Source organism: Phocoena sinus, chromosome 12 (assembly GCF_008692025.1).
Source record: "Phocoena sinus isolate mPhoSin1 chromosome 12, mPhoSin1.pri, whole genome shotgun sequence".
Lineage (NCBI taxonomy): Eukaryota > Metazoa > Chordata > Mammalia > Artiodactyla > Phocoenidae > Phocoena > Phocoena sinus.
The window spans coordinates 39,039,306-39,061,352 of NC_045774.1; the positions used below are offsets into that span (position 1 = coordinate 39,039,306).

The window sequence follows — 22,047 nt, forward strand, 5'->3', positions numbered from 1 at the left end:
TAGATATAACTGAAACTGCTGTCCTTAGTCAGAATCATATTTCATTAATCCATATTTTAAGTGGATTACATTGAGACAAAACCCACAAAGTGAAGAACTGAACCAATTTGCTATTAGGACCCATAATAATTATTGACAGGTAATATGAAATTTTTCAACAAATTAGGTAAATTAAGATACTTTTTGAAAGAGTTGGTAAAAATAAGCATCTATGAGTAAAAAAAAATGCTTTGTTTCCTCCCATTTTGCAGTTACACCTGAAAAGTTTATATTTCCTTTCAAAGCATTCAAACCTAGAACGCAAACATGGACTTCTCAGAGTTGGAACAACCTATGCCGGGTTTTACTTGAAGCTTAATATCCTTTGGCAAAAATCCACAAACAGAGCTGACCCAGATCTACCCTGTGAAGAAAGTATTCCCCACTTCCCCTGAAAACATTCTCCCACTCCTCCCTGAGGCAAACAAATACAAACTATGCCCCCCATGTTGCAGACTGGTCCCATACCCATACTGTCAAACCCATATGGTGCAAAATGAATGGAAAACCTGAAATGACCTCATTTATATCTATGGCTGGGTTGGTGGCAGAGGGACCGTGGATGCACTGCCCAAGTTATCACACTGCTTATTTTGTAACCATCTTTACAACTGATACTGAAGATGGGCACATTTCAAGTGGATAGCAATCCAAAATCCAGGTATCAGGTTTCTTCTTGGGAACTCAGGAGAATCTGTTCCATGCTTCTCTCCTAGCTTCTGGTGGTGGCTGGCAAGTCTTGGAATCCCTTACATCTGCATAACTCCAATCTCTACTTCCACTGTCACAGGCTTGCCTTCCCTCTATGAGTCTCCGTTTCTGTGTCTCTTCTCTTCTTCTTATAAGGACACCAGTCATACTGGGTTAAGGGCCCACCCTACTCCAGTATGACCTCATATTAACCAATTACAACTGCAATGACCCTATTTCTAAATAAGGTCTCATTCTGAGGTTCCAGGAAGTACATGAATTTTAGGGAGACATTATCCGACCCAGTAAACCCACCAAATCTGCCTTCATTCTTCTATTGCCACCTTTGTATATAGTGCTGGTCCTCAACCTCAAGCCAAGAAGCTGAGAACCACCCTTCATTCCCACCTCCCTTTAAATTCATATCCCAGTTATCATCAAGCCTGATCATTTTCCACTCCTAATATTTCTAGACTCTGCTACTCCTGTTTATCCCTAATCAGTGAATCACTCTCTAGCACCTCTTGCTTGGACTACAACAGTCTGTCCAGTACTCCTCAAATCCAATCTTCTCCAAGCTGCAAGAGTATATATAGATATATACATACAGCTTCGTGGCATGTTAGAAAGATGTACAGTTGCTTTTTTTGGTTTGTTTTTCTAATTTTTCACTACCGTGAAAAGTTCTGCTGCTTTACTGCAATGAGCATAATTATGATAGACATCCTTCTTCAGGGATACAGAAACTGAGAGGCAGAGCGGTTTGTGTGCAAGCCCTGTCCTTTGTAACATCTCCTGACTTGATAGATTCTTTACAAACCTTCAGAATGCAACAAAATCCATTATATCTATAATCTAGCTTTTTATAGATTTTATTAGATTTGGGAAAGACAGACAAGAGGTGCTTATTTCAGTGTTTTGAGATTTAATATTATACCTGGCTCCAGAAGCCCCATGATAGAAGTACTTATTCTCAAGTTTAAAATATACAAAAATAATAAACGAATGTAATTGCATGAGTTATAAGCCATCCTTGTTTACACACACACACACACACACACACACACACACACACACACTGATTTTAAGAACAGTGTTTTCTTCTGAGACATATTAACCCAGCCCATAAAGATTAGTGTAGAAATAAATCACTTCATAGTCATTTGATATAAGCATGTTTGGGAAGACAGCTTAACTTCTTCCTGTCTTCTACGAATTTATTCCTGAAACTATCACACTGAACCTCAGTTTCTTCCTTTCCTTCACCCAAAAAGTGAAAACTTACAGTTAACCATGCTTATTTCCACACTCCCAAAGGGGATTCTTTTTCATCAGCACAGTAGATTTTAGGGCTTAGCAGGAAATAGGGGCTATGAGGAGGCGGAATCCAGGAGATAGAGGAAGGCATTTAGCTCCATTTATATTGTCTATAAACGCTTCTGCTGTTGCTCCCCCAAACAAGTGTTCAGGCTGTGTTGGCTCCAGACTACACAGTCTTAAAGTATTTCTATTCCCTTGGCCCACTTTCCAGTCTGAGAAATCCTATTTTAACTGATCCAGGATCCTAGGTGAGATTCCTTCCTCCTATTCAGGAACATGTACAAATGTGAATTGCTTTATTCTTATATAGACAGCTCTGAACTTCTTTTCCAACCAAGCACCCAACTCTTGGACACCATCACTTTTTAAGGATAGGCGTTATTGGAGAACACATGTCTACTCTGATTTATAAAGTCCGTAGCATGCTTTATACCTGGACAGATGCATAAAACTGCTATTTGTCTTTGAGAGCATGAATGAAAAATATATCCCACTTGAGTATAAAGTAGACTACCTATTTAATTTCTCAAAGTCAATTGTACTTCCAATAAAAAGAAAAATAATAATAACCACTTTGGTTTTCTGGGTATGTTCAAGTATTCTCTTTATGTAATGTCACTAACTGATAATGACTTATAAAAAGTACATTGATCCTACTAATATAAAAATTACTAAGACCAACAGGATTCAGAGAGCATGTACTAACCACAGAAGTTTTAAAACAGTAAGATAGGAGCCTTAAAACAGTAAGATAGGATAGATAATACATGATTTTTGCACATGTCAATCACTTAAACTTGGGCCTTAGATCTCTATATCTAATAAAATATGTTTAATTAGTACCTAGAAGAATTATGTGGCATCATAATTACGGATGCTTATTTTATCATAGGATTTATAGGGTTTTTCTGATATTCAGAAAGGAATTTTTTTTTCTAACTCAATTAAAATCTTGTGTTGAAGGAATGGAAAACCACTGAATTTACTATCAAGCCATTCAGGTCTGAGTCTCATCAACTCAGATGAGAAATCCTATTTTAACTGATCCAGGATCCTAGGTGAGATTCCTTCCTCCTATTCAGGAACATGTACAAATGTGAATTGCTTTATTCTTATATAGACAGCTCTGAACTTCTTTTCCAACCAAGCACCCAACTCTTGGACACCATCACTTTTTAAGGATAGGCGTTATTGGAGAACACATGTCTACTCTGATTTATAAAGTCCGTAGCATGCTTTATACCTGGACAGATGCATAAAACTGCTATTTGTCTTTGAGAGCATGAATGAAAAATATATCCCACTCAAAACTCAATACGATTTTCAAATTGCTTTATTTCCCATTCTCAATGGAGACTGCAGGAAATTTAGTCTTAATTAAGCCTGATTTACTCTCATTTAGCATTAAAAAAAGATACTGGGGGAAGGGATGAATAGGCAGAGAACAGAGGATTTTTAGGGCAGTGAGAATACTCCCTATGATAGATGACTACATGTCATTATGTGTTTGTCCAAAGCCATATAATGTACAACAACAAGAGTGAACCCTAAGATAAACTACGGACTTTGGGTGATTATGATTTGTCAACGTAGGTTCATCTATTGTAGCAAACATACCAGTCTGGTGAGTGAGGGAGGCTATGCGTGTGTAGGGGTAGGGGGTATTTGAGAAATCTGTACCTTCCTTTCAATTCTGCTGTGAATCTAAAACTGCTCCAAAAAAACCTGTCTTTAGAAATATTTTATTTCTGAGAAATGTTACACTTTTTTGCAAATTTGTTTGCTATATCTGAGCTCTAAATTTGAAAGGAAGCAAAGTGTTTCCTGTCCAACCATCTCTCTATGTATATATCAAATCATATATGATCTAGTAAGAAACATTTATTTCTCCAGAATTTTCTACATTTTGTAAATACGTAACTTCTACATAAAATTCACTCTATACTGCTCTTAAAAAGCTAGACATACGTTTATCATACAACCCAGCAATTGCACTGCTAAATATCTATCCAAGAGAAATGAAAACATGTACTCACAAAGACTTGCATGTGAATGTTCTTAGCATCATGATTCACAATAGCCTCAAGCTGAAAACAACCCAAATGTCCATCCACTGGCGAATGGATAGACAAAATGTGGTATATCCATACAATGGAAAACTTCAACAATAAAGAGGAATGAAATACTGATACACGCTACAATATAGATGAATCTCAAAAACAGTATGTTAAGTGAAAAAAGCTATAAACAAAAGATCCCACATTTTATGATTTCATTTATATAAAATGTCCAGAGAAGGCAAATCTATAGATACTGAAAGAAGATTAGTGGTTGCCTGAAGCTGAGCAGAGAGTAATTATAAATGGGCATGAGGGATCTTATTGGGGTGATGAAAATGTTCTAAAACTGAATTATGGTGATGGTTTTACAACTTGGCAAAATTTCTTTAAAAATCATTGAAAGGGGTAAATTTCTAAAAATTTAAACTTCTAGTTTAAAATTGACTAAAGAGGAGAGAAAATTCTTTAACAAAGAATGAAATTTGACACAATTTCAAATATCCTGCATAAGGTATTCCATTAGTCTTTGATATTTTGTTGAAGAAAGTTGTGGTAAAGATAAAACTAAAAAGTCAATTACTAAAAACTTTTTGCAAACTTTTTTCTAATATATACTTTGCTTCAAAATTAAATCATTTGATCTTCCAAAACACTGTTTTAGAAAATGAACTCCCTTAACATAGTGTCAGCAGAGGGTTACTGACCAGCACCTGACATACTACAGGAAAACAAGGTTTTCAAATTGCTGGTCTAACTAACCTTGATCCAGAACCTACGCCATTACAGCACTTCCTGTGAGATTTATGGCCATCAGATCTCATTTTAACAATCCAAATTCTGAGCTTTCTGAATATTAAATCCCAGAAGGAATTTTTTTATGTGTAGCAATGTCAATAAGAAGAAAGGCATCTTGTGAAGAGATAAAGTGGACAGATGGATTTTGAATCTACATGTACACCAAGAGAAATGCAATACTCAACAGTAGTTCTAATCCATACTTTTTCAGTATCCAAACCATTAATATGAGTGTTTTAGTATTTAGTTTTCCTAGTTGAATGTTTAAGTGGTCATCAGCATCGAATCTCCATTTTACAGTCCTGCACAGACTCTAATAATTTCACCTGCCGTTTTTTTTTTGGTTTCTGTTTTCTTAGTGTTTCCTGTGTGCCCCACTTGTACCAAGCGCTCTTCCAAAGAAACCGTGTTCGGATGTGTTCCCTGGGATGAGCTCTACGAAGATGAAACTGGCCCGTTCAGCTCAGCCTCACTCGTCAGGGGCTGCCAGTCAGGACAGCTGGTAAATTGGGGTCATCTCCCCCTGAAGGCAACGAGTTGCTATGGCATCAGCAGTCAGGACCCACGCCCTCCATCTCCTGAGCCCCTGCGACCACACTGCACTCCCGTCCCTCCCTGGCTGCCGGCCGGTGTCCTAGGCTCCGTGAAAACCCAGTAGTTGCAGAGAACTCTTGATTTGACCCGATCTAATCATTCCCATGTTTTATCAAATAATGGATGGAGACTGGTGAGATGAGGTGACTGGGCTAAAGCCACACAGCTCGACGCGGGCAGAGCCGGCGAGAACACTGGTCTCTGCTGACCCGGCGGCCGCGAGCGGCTGCCTGGGGCTGGGAACGCGCAGTCCATGGGAAGCGACGTGGCATTGCCCGTGCGAGAGGCGAAGGCTCAGCAACTTATGAGAGGATATCACCAATGTCCAGCTTCAGGGCACAGTGGGCAAAAAGAGGTGACCAGACCTCCCTGGTTACGCCTGTTGGCCTGAGCGTCCCCTTCCACTCCGCAAGTACCTCTGCATGTTAAATGATGTGGTCGCTCTGGCCAAAGAGGCGTCCACTTTGAATTCCCCCCATGCTCGTGCGGACTGGCCGGAAAATAGGAAAGTTGCTATAACCACATCTTCGCTCTCTCAGTCTCCCCTGACTGCCCAAGTCCTTTCCCTCCATCTTCGCTCCAGAGACCCCCACCACTTCGGACTCCCCTTCACCACGTACGTACCAGCCGCGCGCAGAGCTGCTCGCCGAGCCTGGGCTGGGTCCCGGTGCCCGGGCTCGCCCGGCCTCTACGTGGCCACGAACTGCGACGCGGGCTCTAGTTCGCTGCCGCCTCTACCGTCCACGAGGGTGCGACCGCGTCTGAGCTGCTGGGCTGGGGCGCAGCCAGGAAGTGGCAGCTACTCCGGAGGCGGAGAGAGCGGCTGCCGGGACCCGCCCCCGAGCGTGCGGGGCCCCTCCCCCCTTCCCCCACCCGGGTCTTGCTCTCTGTGCAGCCACTCCCGCCAAGGGGCTCTCGGGGCCGGCGCGACGGTGGTTCTTGTCTTTTGGCTCCCTGGGCAGCGTTCTTTTTCCTGCGTGCGCGTTAACAATTAATCATCAGAAATCATCACAGAACCCATGCCCTCCTCGCCTACCACTCTCAGTTCCCCTGGGGGAGGATTAAGTTTCTACTAAGAATTTACCTGATGTGACTGAGGGAATTTCGCGTCCCTCCCTGCTCCCGGAGGCTTCCTCTGCAGACCCTCTGACCCATTTGTGCGCGCCCCCGAGCGTTTGTGCTCCAAGTGTCCTAAGGTTGCACTTTACTCGTGGCTCGTTGGAGAAGGTAAGAATGTGCATGGTTTTCCTATCTGCACCCGGAATGTGGGTATTCGTGGTTTTTTTAACGCATCATTTTAACAGATTGAGAAGCCATGTGCAATGTAGACAACTTTTGGACAAAGAAAAGCAGAAATCAACGTCTATCGAGTTTCACTTCAAGGTTCTCACTAAGAAAAATGAAGTCCTTACTATTAAGGTCTCTTTGTGTCTTTTAGAAAGCATAATAGAGAGATGACGATACTGTTCTTAAAATTAAGGTGCTCTTCTCTGCTTCCTGAGAAGGTGGTTTCTCCTCACTGAAGTCCTGAGATCCCCTCTGGTTTCCTGAAAGATATTATTAATGTCCAAAATCTGCTTAACACCAGTATGTTCACAGATACTGTGCTCTGACTTCCTACCCAAGTCTATGACACCTGCCATTTCCCTACTGACTACTTCCAATGTTTTCATAGGCTATGTGATATAGAAAAATGTTTTATTTAATGTGTCTGCCAGTGGTGCTACCCTTAGGCTCTTTAAATTATTTAATATTCCTACCCCCACAATGTGGTAATAACACCTCTGTTTTCAGATAAATAAAGTGAGGCTCAGCAAGGTTAAATCATTTGAGTAAAGTGAAATCGCTAGGAAGACTTCAAGTCAGTTTCTGAGCTCAAGTCTTCCTGCCTTTAAGGTTGATAGTCTTTAAATTATACCTTGTTAGTAAAACATGATTTTTCTAAATGCCGACACTGGTACACTTAGTTTTATAAAAACATGGTTATTTGTATGGTCATACAAATAGTAATTAAAGAGATTGAGAGTTATTTATATCTTGAGTGTAATTTCAAGTGTATAATAAAATATATTATTATTATTTAAGGCAAATTATTCTAAAGCCTATTTATTTTAGAGAGCCTGTGTTAGAGATGCTAAAATGTTTGGATTTATGAGTTACAGTGCAATGATTGGATTTTTATAATTCTGAAACTGTACTCCTTATACTCACAAAATTTGTCTTGTAAAACCTGTATTTTGGGACAGGTTTGATAAAGCTGTTAGCCCTCGCTGATGCACTTTAAAGTTACGTATTTGAAATCATCTGAACCACTTGAATGTTGGCTCCATGAAAGCTGTATCTTCGGTAGCTAGAATAGTACCTGTACAAAATAGCTGCTTAGTAAGCAGTTTTTAAATGAATAAATAGAACCTCATTTTCTTCAGTTAAGACAAAATAATGACTTAAGAAAACACTACTTTTAGTTTGCTTTTGTCTATTTATAGTAGATTGAAGATTTTTGATAGCTTCTCATTTCTACTGTGAAAGTAAGGAAGATGAAGGAATCAGGTAGAGCCTGAAGGTTTGTGGTAGCTGCTGTTGGGAATGGTAGCGAAAAACCTGACTATAAGTACAAAAAAAAAAAATCTTTTGAGTCAGGAATTGGTGATAGCAGTAGTTCCACACAGCTGTGAATTTGTGTAAAATATATGACTGTAAATGCAGAAAGTTTCACTAATCCCACTTGGGGATTTTGCCAAGTGATTTGATGGAAAGGCAAGGAGAAAGCTTGGATGCTATTTTTAAGAGAATGGTTGAAGGACAGAGCTGTGAGGTTCACTTAATACTACATGGGAAAATAAGTGAAGACATAAAAGGGGAGAGAAAAAGCAGGCAAAGAAGTACAAATCTCAATCAAATAAGAGAGATGGAAAAATAAGTTGTAGTCAGGAGGGGGGGATAGTTTTCTTGAAGGATTTAGTAGCAGAATAATGGCAGGGTTATGGAAGAGCTGTGGCTGAGGTTAGCTGTTCTCCTTAGAATGAAGATCAAGCAGTTGGAGACTAAGGTATTGGAGAGGCTATCCACATGGACACTGAAGCCACCAATGGTGATGCCATGGGGTGGAGAAGGAATGAGTCAGACACCAAAGGCTTTCATGACTGTGGTGGAATGATCAGGAACTGAGTGGATGACTGTACAGAATTGGGACAGAAGGTACATATCCAGGGAACAAGAGCCTAAATGGATCAAGGGCTGGTGTAAGAGGGGGTGCACGGTTCAAAAGCAATACTGGGGAGCTACAAGGATGCCAGCGCTGGCTCTCATGGTCCTAGGGTGTGAGATAATGAGCAGTCTACATTGGAGGGAGATCCAGAGGAAACTATTCTCAGAAGAAAGCTGATTTTTACCTAAAGCAAGACAATGTAGGAAGCATTGTGTGAATAGGTTATGAAGGTGGAGGGATTTTTTCAATATTGAACAAGGATTCCACAAGGTCAGAAAGGATGGATTTTAGGAGGTAGGGCCAGCTTCATGGCACTACAATCTGTGCAGTAGGACAGGGCTCTACTTCTAAGAAAGCCCTGTGCTTGTCTTAATGTTCTGCTGTCCCTGCCTTGAAATTCTTAAAAATTTTTAAACAAGTGACCACACATGTGCATTTTGCATTGGTCCCCACAAATTATGTAGCCAGTCCTGTTTAGAAGAAGTGGAGAAATGGGAGTGTAGGTGAAGCAAGAAGTAGCACCAACCTTCTGAGGAATAAATTATGGGAGAGATTAAATGCAGGAGGTTGTGTTTTGAGGAAAGACCAAGAATGGTGGGAGAAGGGGTGTGGCTGCAAGGTTCCAATAACATCTAGGTTCCCTCTCTTTAGGGCAGGCTAGCTGAGACCTGGGTGGGAGAGGCAGTCAGCAGTCCGCATCAGCCTCTTCCAGGTCTGTGTAGTGTATTAGTTTGCTACGGTTTGCTGTAACAAATTACCACAGATTTTGTGATTTGAGCCAGCATCATTTTATTCTCTCACCGTTCTGGAAACCAGAAGTTCGGAATCAAGGTGTTGGCAGAGCAGTGCCCCCTCTGAAGGCCTTAGGGGAGGATCCTATTTTGCCTCTTTAGCTTTTGGTGGCTATAGGTAATCTTTGGTATTTCTTGGTTTGTGACTGCATAACTCCAATCTTTGCCTTCATCTTCACAGATCCTCTGTGTTTCTTCCCTACTGTCTGTATTCTCCTCTCCTAACAAGGACACTTTTTGGATCAGGGTCCACCCAGGTTAATCCAGGATGATCTCATCGGGAGCTCCTTACCTTAATAACATCCTCAGAGACCCTTTTCCAAGTAAGGTTACATTCACAGGTACTGGGGTTAGGACTTGGACATACCTTTTGAATGCTGGTCTGAGACCAGCATTCAGTCCACTAGAGTGAGGTTGGCTGAGGCCACAGGAAGAGCCAGGCTGGATGACACTGGCATCTGATAACTTTTCAGGTCTGTTTGGCAAACCAAGGTATTTATAATAATATGAAGTGTACCAGTGTTTCTAAAGCTTTCCAGCTGTGAAATTTAATACATACAAAATCTAGAAGATTAACACTGCCCAGAGAGACTTTATATCCCTAGAGGTAGCTATCTGTCCTTGGGGACAAAATGAGACTGGGGAGAGAAGTCGTGTACCTTGGATCGTGCCAAGTCTGGTTATAGGGAATTGAGGAAATGAGATTCTCCACTCCTTCTTTTCAGCCACTCTCCATTCCAGAGGACACATGTGCTTCCCTGATACAAAAGGATAGCTTATGGGATGACCGCATTTCATCCCTCTCCATAAATATGAGCTTTAGAAGGACCGGAGGAGTGACCTTGTGCCTCTGTGGCAGAGACCCAGCTAGCTTCCCAAGCCATGCCTTGTAGAGGACAATCTTAACCCTCGGGGTGGGGGTGGGGAGAGGAAGAAATGTTGAAACTGTGTTACTGTGCTAACTGTGCTGTTAACTTTATTCTCCTCCTCCATCTGGCAGGCGCTCTGAGAGTTAGCTGAGTAGCTGGAGCCAAATGGAGCTCTCCTTAAAAGGCATCACACTCATTGGGCCTTGCTCCCTTCTGCTCATGACAGAACAGGAACCATAAATTCCATCCATTATTTTCTAAGTGTTGCCAGTGAGAAGATCCTAGATGGTGGCAGTGGGGCAGCAGCACAGCTACACTGAAGTTTGGAGCCCATAAGAGCAACATCCCTCTCTGGGTGGCCTCTAAGGAAGTTGCCCTGAGGTCAAGCTTGGGTAATATACTGGCAGATGACAGAAGGGAGTGGAGCCTGAGCTGCCCGCTGTTGACCCTGCTCCTGTCGTGTGACAGAAATGATGCCACAGACCCACATCCACCAAGGGAGAGGTTGGGCATTGAAAAGAATGGGGCACAATTGGCTTTCAGGAGATCAGAGGCTGTAGCGTGAGAGGCAGAGGAAAAGGAAGAGACTGCTTTCCTTTTAGTATTTAAAGTAGAACTATCCTAAGAAAGTATTCCAAATTATCATTGTACTCACACATCTCTCCTGTTCCTGGTCAATGGGGCATCCCTTTGCAGAGTATCAGGGTATATGAAAAGAACACTGAGAATCTTGGGTTCTAATCCCAAGTGGCAATGCCACTGATGGTGTAAAATTTCGGTAAAGGCAGTTTTCTCTGAAGGGAAGGTTAGGACTAAAGGATCGCCCTGCTCTAAAATTCTCTTAAGTTTCTGAATTTGCTTCCTTATTAAATTCAAACTCCTCAGCCGAACGTTTAGAACACTTTACCCGCCCATCTCTATCTCATTTCTGTTCTTATCATTTTCCAGTACAAATCCTGTTTTCCAGATACGCTAATCCACTTGCCACTCCTTGTGACTTTCTCATTCCAACATTCATAACTGGTGCAGGAGGATGTGTTTTTTACTATCTTCCACTCTTAAGCAGTGTCACTTAATTTCTTCAAACTCCTGTTCACAAATAATCTACTGATGGAGATCTACTGATGAATTTTTTTCCACCCCTGATCAATTCATTCAAACATGTGCCAAGTTACTATCTAAATTTTATAGCCTTTCTTCCATGTGTTTGAGGAGTACAGCAATTTTAAATTAAAATATTATTCTCTTTAGTTTTTGCCACATCCTTAAAGCCTTTTCATGTGTTTTAATTCCTCCTAATTATACTGTATGTTTCTTAGCATGAAGCTCTTATATTCCATAATAGTACTTTCTGATTTCTTCCAATAAATGAGACAATTCTGAATGATATATGATTAGTTTTAAAAATTGCTAGCTATTGAGCAGTGGCACAGCATCGACAGGTGGTTGGTCCAGGGTAAGCATTCAGTAACTATTTTTGCATGAATATATAAGTAAATTCTCACCTTTCTGCTCATAGTTATATAATTACACACAAAAACATCAACCGTTCTCCCTCCTTTGTTCAATATAATGAATTTAACACTTGGCAAAAGAATAAAATGTTACAGAAGTCTAAAAGTTAACGAAGATACCTTTGTGATTCACCAGTGTGTGGTAATTTATTTGCCCAAATAAGCTTTATTTTTAACAACATATATAAGAAATAGTTGAAAACATTTTAATATATTTTATATGAATTGCTTCCATGCACAGATTCATAAAATCAGAGATGCATGATTTAAGATTAGATGATCATAAAAATTAAAAAATTAACTCATAACTTCTAACATAGGGGATCTTGGTGTCTCTAAAATTGTCTCTTAGTATATTAGAAAATATACATTTTATCAGAACTCCAGTAAAATTTTCATAATATCTATTATATTATTCATAGTAGATATTTATTATGGTCCTGAATTATGCAATAACTATGGATAAATATAATGAATGCTAAGCTGTCTTATACGTTGGGTCTTTTTTGATTTGGGGAAAACTCTAATTTAACATCACTGAAAGAATTTAGGGTGGGTGGAATCTTCTAAAAAAGGAAGCTTCTGAGATGTTCCTGGGGTATTTGGATTTGAATGCTAGCCTCTTAAAAATTTCCTTGAGAACTGAGAACTTAAACTTAACCCAATTGGGACACTTTTTTTGGTAATTTTCCTTACACTGTACAGGAGTTAGAAAAGCTATAAAAATTAACGTTAGCCCATAAATCTAAGGCAGATCACAATAAAAAAATGTATTCCTTAATTTAAAGTATTTTAAGGGTTGAAATATAATCTTTATCATTAACATTTCACTGGGTATCTTGGATTAGATGCATCTTAGCCATGATTCTCCTTATTAGATGCAGTGCCAGATAAAATTTTAAAATAAATAAAGCCTATCCCCTTTCTGCATCTTTTTCTTCTTTTCCAACCATTTGAGGTTCTCCTGTGAGGAGTGAGTAGATTTTCTAAACACACTGACCCTCTCCTTAACTTCTGGAAAGAAGGAGTGACTGCAATCAGTCATGTTAAAGATTTACCAGACAAGACCCATGCTTTCCTCATTTCAATCTATTTAATGAAGATTCCTTTCCTTAAGTAAAAAGGAAGACTTTGATATAGAATCCTGGGTTGACAGGATTTTTTTCCCCCATAGTTTAAAGGAGTTGCTTTGTTTCATCCTATGTATAAAATGTCTTTTATTCTGTTTTTAAGAGTTTCTCTTTACCAGTGATTTTTAAAATTTTATTTTATTATTGGATGCATTGGGTCTTCATAGCTGCGTGCGGGCTTTCTCTAGTTGCGGCGAATGTGGGCTACTCTTCGTTGCGGTGCGCCCGCTTGTAATTGCAGTGGCTTCTCTTGTTGCGGAGCACGGGCTCTAGGCGCGTGGGCTTCAGTAGTTGTGACACACGGGCCTAGTTGCTCCACAGCATGTGGGATCTTCCCGGACCAGGGCTTGAACCTGTGTGCCCTGCATTGGCAGGCGAATTCTTAACCACTGCGCCACCAGGGAAGCCCTTTACCAGTGATTTTAAGTAATTTTATTATGATGTTTTTGGTATAGTTTCTCTCATGTTTTGTGCACTTCAGGTCCATTGCACTTCTTGGGTTAGAAACATTTCATTTATTACTTCAAATAATTTTTCTGCTCACCCCTTCTTGAGGATTCCAATTAACTCATATGCTTAAGCTGCTTGAAGTTGTCCCACATATCATTGATGTTCATTTGTTTTTGGTCTTTATGTCTCCGTTTGTTTTAATAGTTCTGTTGCTATGCCTTCAAGCTCACTGATTTGTTTTGCTCTGTAGTGTTTAATTTGTTAATTTTATACAGTGTTTGTTTCATCTCAAGACATTAGATTTTTCATCTCAATAAGTATGATCTCAGTCTTTTTCATGTCTTCCACATTAATATGTTCAATCCTTCCTCTACTTTCATAAGCATATGGGATATAACTACAATGAGTTTTATAATGTCATCACATACTAATTCCATTGCCTGTGTTAATTTTGGATTGTTTCTATTGATTGCGTTTTCTCTTCACTATATTTCCCTGCTTCTGTACGTGCCTGGTAATTTTTAATTGGATGTCAGACATTATGGTTTTGCCTTGTTGGATGGGTGATGGGATATTTTGTATTCCTATTAGTATTCTTGAACTTTTTTCTTGGCCATAGTTAAGTTACTTGGAAAGAGTTTATCCTTTTGAGGCTTTCCATTAAGTTTTATGAGTTAGGATTAAAGAGAAGCCATTAGTCTACGGCTTACTGTGCTCTACTGCTGAAATAATAACTTTTGGGGTCTACTGAATGTCTCTTGAATTTTGACTAAAATCCCATGCTTAGGAACATGAAATACTCTCAGCTCGGTGTGACCTTTGGTGATTGGTCATTCTACTCCTGCAGGTGGTTCTTGTTTCCTTACATGAGTAAACTGATTTGTACCCAGCTGAAGACATGAGGGGATCTCCTGGAGATTTCAGGAGTTTTCCCTGTGAAGATGTCTATGCACAGGGACTCTGCCCTGCAACTTCTAGGTGCTCCAGCTCCCCAGATGGTCAGTTCTGTTTCTTCAACTCTAAGAGAAAACGAGATTCAGCATGAGTTCCCCCTCCCTGCATTATCACCTGGAATCTCTCTTCGGACACTGAGCTAAGGGAATCATAGTGCCTACCTTATTTGTTTCCTCTTTCTCAGGGATCGCTATCCTGTGGTTCCTGATGTTCAATATCCGAAAAACCTCGTTCCATGTATCTTGTCTGCTTTTATAGTTGTTTCAGGAAGGAGAGTAAATCTGTTCCTTATCACTCCATCTTGACTAGATGCAGAAGTCCATTTAGTAATTTGTTTTTGCTGTTTAGTTTTAGTTGTTTTTTCATATAAATCCTTTTCCCCTAAACACTTAGTAATAATTCACTGCACACAATGCACTTTTATAAATGTTTTGGATTGAATGAAATGAATCTTCAAGAAAAAGGGCAAATTCTATTCACCAACATTTTGCTCAGAGGAAAACTTATCTGGAGAATTTAGTGGAGGACACAATTCTGAGATAACCAGTTCTATTCTCAACTCTGTTCCTAACAACTTCTGTGGAACAGAAGTTGTTAGGAACAGAGTTTTATGCCTAAATTTTCATATAAAACAGTGGGTGTTGGCCTTCCTCTCTAAAATTAAGAAAGGTTTTTTATGTCAGGTCAAACAAGGATAGTCTTAACTAGGATTATATTGAAATTCTATCTATATTGCTTTTGAAGTACTTTTACAATTGTGAATGTTATGTGTTTATAAATTATTCATTACCAGAAAAGGAGCTGATTCCAAGTCATGCTCCAGGAATCACCTGATAAAATCACTGTTAATAGCAACATGAGGCTACATCTCAAGGAGGGGAACCAATAAAAATTATTTCTCAGTTCAACAGTGATATTATTCTCAGCTTTTATGTTAACTTAATGACTGAATGGGTCCTTATTAATAAATGTTCCCATTTTTCCACAAACATTTCTATGATATTTATAAACAGCTTATACAGATCTCTGCTGTACTTCAAAAGAAAATTAAAAGCATATAAACTTGCTGCATCCAACTGTTTTCCCACCCTTCCCCTGGTTCATATCATGCCATCTGGGGCATCCAAAATAAGGAAAATGAAATAACACAGATACATGAAAAGAATTCTGTATATCCCCAAATCCATGTGCACAGATCTGTAAGCACAGTTGGCTTGAGTTGTTAGAAGATTTAGTTTCATTCCGGTAAACAAATCCTCTCAGTAAAGGGATGATTTATGGCTGAAAACATTAGCCTGGCACTGCACACCTTTGCCATCAATACTTTTAGTCTGTGAAAGTTCATGAGAGAAAGTGGCCTCCAAACATTCTTAGATTTCAAATCCAAACATTCTTAGGTTTCAGATAAAAAGTATTAACTTTACCTGATCCTAAATAGCAGAGTTATGTTCATCATTGTTATACTAGAGTCCCGACCGGTAGAATTTGTACCAACAGGGAACTTGTTAGAAAGGTAAGATCTCAGACCCCACCCTGACTTACTAAGTCACAATGTGCATCTAACAAGAGCCTCAAATGATTCCTATACATGTTAAAGTTTAAGAAGCACTGCTATACATCACCTTGCATCTTTAAACTCAGTCATTAAAGTTGAGGCTTTATTCTAGATAAACTGTATTTCTCTTACTCTAAGAGATGTTGCACCTCTTGTCATTGTACAACAATCCTAGTGCTGAATGAATTGAATCTGATTTTTGTGATGACAAATGCAACTTACAGGCAAAGTTTCCGGTGGGTGGAAGAGGTGCTGTGGAAAACCATTCAAGAAAGCAAGGTTCTTTCTTTCCTGAGAATGTGTCCCAGATCTCTTGATTCTGAAATATCAGACACTGTATATGACTACACAATATTAAAATTGCAACTCCTTCATGATTCTTTCAATGATTAGAATTTTCCAGAATTTACTCAAGCCTCTAACTTAAAATAAAACCAATTTTAATTGTTCTGATGGAAAGGTTGTATATAGTTGTTCAAAACCTCAAAACCTTTCTTAATACTAGAAATTTCGATCAGGAAAGGATGCTAGAGGTTAGTTAGTTCTCCTGTTTTAGACCACAACCTCTTGCATTTAAAGGGTAGTATTGATAATTTGCAATAAAAAATGTGTTATTTATCCTCTATTTAACTGATATCCTATCAGCTTCCAAAAAGAATTTATTATTATAGAAGACCCTCTATAAAATAAAATTAAGCTAGATTTGTATAACAATGTATAAAGGCAATGAAATAAATATATCACCCACTTTGCCTATGTTTACTGAGAGTAAACATTAAATTTGGTTCTTCATCTCTTGGAAATTAAAGCAAAAAAGGTACACAGAACAGAGTGTACAGCAAGTTAGCTTTTGCAACCCCATGTATAGAATCCCAGTTGGGGATATTAATAACAACATAGTTCATTTCACTTTTTAAAACCTTCTATATAGATAATCACTCCTTTGAACCAAACTTTTCTCTGAAGGGTTATATTTCTTCAGTTAAATGGAAGATGCTTAAATTTAGTTCAGTGTCATTCTAACTGTTGGGTAAAGTCTAATACACAAGAAGAATCCAAATCTCATTGGCTAAATCCTGAATAAATGAAACTGGTAGGAACAAAGGTTTAATTTTTTACAAAATAAAAATTTTAAACTTTGACTTCCTAATGTTTGATAAAGTTATGTCTACCTGGCCAAAACCTTCTGGTTAGGTATCCATGAAACAACTGGTATTATGAAAATACAGTGCTTTTTGCTCAGTACAAGTATTCTGTCCTTCCCCAGATGAAGACACTTTGAGAACCAATAGTTTTCATGTACACTTACTTGTATTGGCTTATCTTATGTCAATGTTGGTATTAAGACCAGAAACAGAATACTGAGTTCCTGACTTGGATTCCAACTACTATCTTGACAATTCATTTTCAATGCATTCTAATCTACAGACAGTTATTTTACAAAGAAGGGTGAATAGACATTTTTTGTTCCTAGTAAAGGAAGCAGTAGAAATAAGTCTATTAATGCAAAAAAGCAATAATTTCCAGTAGCCCTTTAGTTATTCAGAGGAAAAGCATATAGTCATAAAAAGTTTTCCTAATTAGGCAACAATTGTGTATAGGCATTGGAGGTGGGGGGAGAGGATATGTGTGTGTGTTGAGAAATAGGAATTAGATGAAAGGCCTTCCTAACTGTAGAATTATTTAACAAGGAGAAACTGCAGTGTGTGATGTTTCCCACTTGAAGATAACTTTAAGAGGTGGACAAACTGTAACCTGCCCATATGGATGAGATCCATGTTTTTTTTAAGTAAAGCTCATGATAGGTACACCTATGAGGGGAAGGGGCAGTTCTAAAGGAACCACACAGCTGTGAAGTAGTTTACCACTGGCAGATCCTCTTCACGATTTTACCTACTTCAATCTATTTTCTCCCCCAATACTTGTCCATAGACGTCAGTTATCATCTGTGAGCAGAGGACAGCCCTGATTACAGAACAGTGAGCATTCATCATCTTCCCACTATCACCATTATCTCCAGTCTCTCTCTGGCCACGTTCTGACTCTTCCTTTCTCCTTGGCCCAGCTAAACTAAGAAAAATGTCTGATTGTTCTGCTCTTACCCAAAACCTGAAAAGCTCACCTTGGGGATTAAACCATTGTATCTTTTGTGTCTGTATTAATCAAATTAACTAAAGAGCAAAATGATCTACACTTTGTTTTGTAGAACACTGTTAGAAGGCTATCATTTTACTGTCTGTCTACGTTTATGTACTTCCACTGGAGGGGAAAAAGTAACTCTTCCCTAGCTTACTGAGCCCTGCTAAGCGAAGTGCTTTTCTTTCATTACCTTCTGCCACCCCGCCCTGTGAGTTATACAGTGTTATTGCCTTTAACAAAAGAGTAAACTGAGGCACAGATAAGTTAAATAAAATTTACCCAAGATCTTACAACCTTTAAGCAGTGGAATCACGTTTCAAACCTTAGGTATGACTAAGCACTAAGCCTGTGATCTTAACCTCCACGCTACATAACTTCCCACAAATGAAACTCACAAAGTATTGCTGTGAATCGTATCTGGTGTAAAATAGCTATTCATGAAGCTCTTCCTAAATAAGGCTTCATTTTAAGACATCATATTTGCTAGCAGTAGGCTCAGAGCTCAGAAAGATAAATATTTTAATTGGACACCACTCATCTTTACCAATAATTTAGGATTTTTGTATACTTCACCGTTTCTTCCTAACTATATGTCTAAATATCCCCCCTTTTTTCCTGGTCCTGATTTTTACTCATTTCTTCTGATTTTCATTGATGTCAAAACATACATAATGATTAAGGGCAGAAACAACAAATGATAAAATATTTCAGAATAGCCAAAGCTTGAAAATTCTGATCTTTTTTGGAGAATGTGATATAGTGAATGTTTGAGGATTACTTATCCAGAGTTGAAAAAAATTGGTTTCTTATTATTAATAAATAATTCTTTGTTGACAAAAGCATACTCAATTTAGCCGTCTTCTTTCATTACTGCCCCCTTACTCTTTATAATTTTGTTTCCTGTAATAATTAAATATCAGTATCTTATTTGTGTTATCTCTCTTATAGAACTTGAGCCAGCTTGGAATGACAACCACCTCTTGCATATCTGCATATTCTTTCCTAGCCCCTAGTGTAAAAGAATGTCAGGATAGAGACATATTAAGTTTTTATTGGATAACATACTTTTTAAAAACTCTTTTTTACATTACACAAATAACTCATGAATATATCCTATTTTTTACAAATTTTAAACATGGAGATGAAATCAAGCCACCTATGAAAGCCACCTTCAACTTTTAGTCCCACCTTCTCCATAGATAACTGTGTCTATCAAAAATTTAGCATATTTATTTCCCACCCTTTGTGGATAGTTTTTAATATTTATTTATTTATTTAGTCTGCACCGGGTCTTAGTTGTGGCACACAGGATCTTTTTAGTTGAGGCATGCAAACTCTTAGTTGCGGCATGCATGTGGGATCTAGTTCCCCCACCAGGGGTCGAACCCAGGCCCCCTGCATTGGGAGCGTGGAGTCTTACCCACTGGACCACCAGGGAAGTCCCCCACCCTTTGTTAATGCTTTTACAGAGATGTCAAGTGGATCCAGAATTACTATATATATGGTTTTTCACATCCCTGTGTTTTACATACCGTAGATAGTCTGCAACTTTCATTTTTTGTTGCACAATGTCTTAGAATTCTGTTGCTGTTACCAAACATAGGTATGGCTCATTCTTTTTAATTGTTGCATAGTATTTCATAAAATAAAAATATCAAGACTCATTTAACCACTCACCATACAGAAAAACATTTGAGTTCTTTTCAGGATTTTATTATTATAAAGGCAGCTGAAATAAACATTTATTTTTATGTATCTTATATACATGTGTTATTTTAGGGTAGATACTGAGAAGTAGAATTTCTGGGTTATGGTATATGTCTTACTCTAAGAGATATTTCCATAGTAGGAGTTATATTGGGGTCAATAGGTTCAGGCACAAAAGTAAGAACTTCCTCAGTCCTGGAGTCAAGAGTCGTAAAAAGTCTATCAATTTAGCAGCAGTTGTATTGAATATTTTTACAATGGGAAACATATTGTATGAAAATCAAAGGAAATGGATACTAACTCCCCTCTGCGCTAACTAGAAGTTATGCAACCTCTCCAGACCTGCATTTCCCAACTATAGTATTAGGATGGGATAGGACTAGAGGACTTATTTCTCAGAAATGTTCAGATCTACATGGCATATTTCTGTTCTTCATTTATTCATTCATTCAGTAAACATAAACAAGGCATATATAAGAATCCACAATGTTTCCATAAGGACTTAACAAGAAATAATACCAGGAAACAAAGCAATGTATAAACAGATAGGTATCATTTAATTAAATGTATCTAGGCCACAAAATGTGTGCTTTCAAAAGAAAAAAGAGAGAGAAGGGGTACAAAAGATAAACACTTATCATTTATTTAGTTTGCTTTATTTATCCAGATGTTTCCCTAAATACAAGTCCTCTCATCTGCTACAACTTCAACTGTATGTAGTCCGTACACACACTGAATAAAGAAGGGGTCAAGAAGGAGAAAGTATGGGGGAAGGCCTTCCTGAAGAAGAGACTTATGAATTTAATACTTGTTAAAGACAAAAAAGAAAACTATAACCATTTTTATCCAGTTCTTAAAGATTCTTCTCATTTAGCACTGAACCTGTACATCTCTTCATTTATTTAAGCTTTCTTTGAAGTTGTAGTAGCTTCAAAGGCAAAAGGACTATGTGAGGACACAAAAGAGATGAATCAAAACACAGACAACATAATTTATGACATTGAATTATCAGTCCACTGAGAGGACAGCCAGAAATAAATTGTATAAAATATAGTTATATTAAAATGAGGAAAACATATGATGGTATCAAAACAGCATTTAATAATTACCAAACAAATGAGAAACCTAACCAAGACAGAATCATAAATTAAGTTCCTGTCTGTCAATGCCATCCTTAGCTCAGTAGATCAATTTACTTTCAATTTAGACAGCTGAAACTTACCCACCCAAAAAGTGGAAAATTGAAACCCTCTCTGAATAGGCGATTTCAAAGCATGATTTCATTAAGCCTTTGTCAATTTCATCGATTTGGTTAAGTTTAATTCATTTCAGAGGACATTTATCATGCCCTAAGCATTCTAGTAATTGCTAGGGACATAAACATGACAAAACATGACCCCTACCAAAAAGAGTTTACCTTCCATTGGAAATATTTCAAAGTTCTCAAATCTCAAAACCAAATTAATTTGAGTGTGTCATCTTTAATCAAAGAAAAGAAAAACAAAGAGGGAGACAGAAACCGTTTACATATGTATTTTGCAAGGACTTAGCATGATTGGTTACAGAACACACCACCAACAACAACCTGAGCAGATACCAAAATCCGGGGATGCTCTAGTCCCTTTTATAAAACAGCATTTCTGCTGTACCCAAGTTTCGGCTTCCACAGTTCCAACCAACCACGTTGAGTTAATCTGCAGATGCGGAACCTGCGGATAAGGAAGGCAACTGTACTTCCATAATTTAATTTTACTTCTATAGACTTAATATTCTTTAGCTGTGAGAGAGGAAGAGAATTAAATAATCTATGGCCCCTTTCAGCTTTAACCCAACAACTGAGTCAGCTATTAGGCTTCCAGTTGTTTGTGTAGAAAAGTAGCAGATAAAGGCAGCCCAGATAGGTCAGTTCAGTGAAAACCATGTCAAGTTAAAAGGTGTTCAATTATTCAGTAGACCATATGCTGCTCTTTGTATATCTTACCTCACTGTGTTGGATAAATACTCTCCCACTGATCATAATACTTTTCAAGTAAGGTATTTAATGGATTTAATATTTTAGAACAATGGCAGATTCATCAGATAACTCATACTTAATCTCAACCTTCCATTTTTAAATCCTTCCTTAATAAACTGAGGCCACTTTTCTGACCATGAATAAATAATATGGTAAATGTAATTTAATATTTTTTTGGTTCTGTTTATTTTTTAAATTTTACATAAATCTCAGTGGTG

General features: G+C 38.3%; 1 protein-coding gene across 1 annotated transcript in view; it reads right to left on the reverse strand.

The window, feature by feature from the left end:
• PKIB (cAMP-dependent protein kinase inhibitor beta) overlaps positions 1 to 6,254 on the reverse strand; it is a 106,566-nt gene extending 100,312 nt beyond the window's left edge. Inside the window, exon 1 of the mRNA XM_032651930.1 lies at positions 6,123 to 6,254. The gene's annotated coding sequence lies outside the window, so the exon portion shown is untranslated. The remainder of the gene's footprint in view (positions 1 to 6,122) is intronic.
• Positions 6,255 to 22,047: the final 15,793 nt, after the last annotated feature.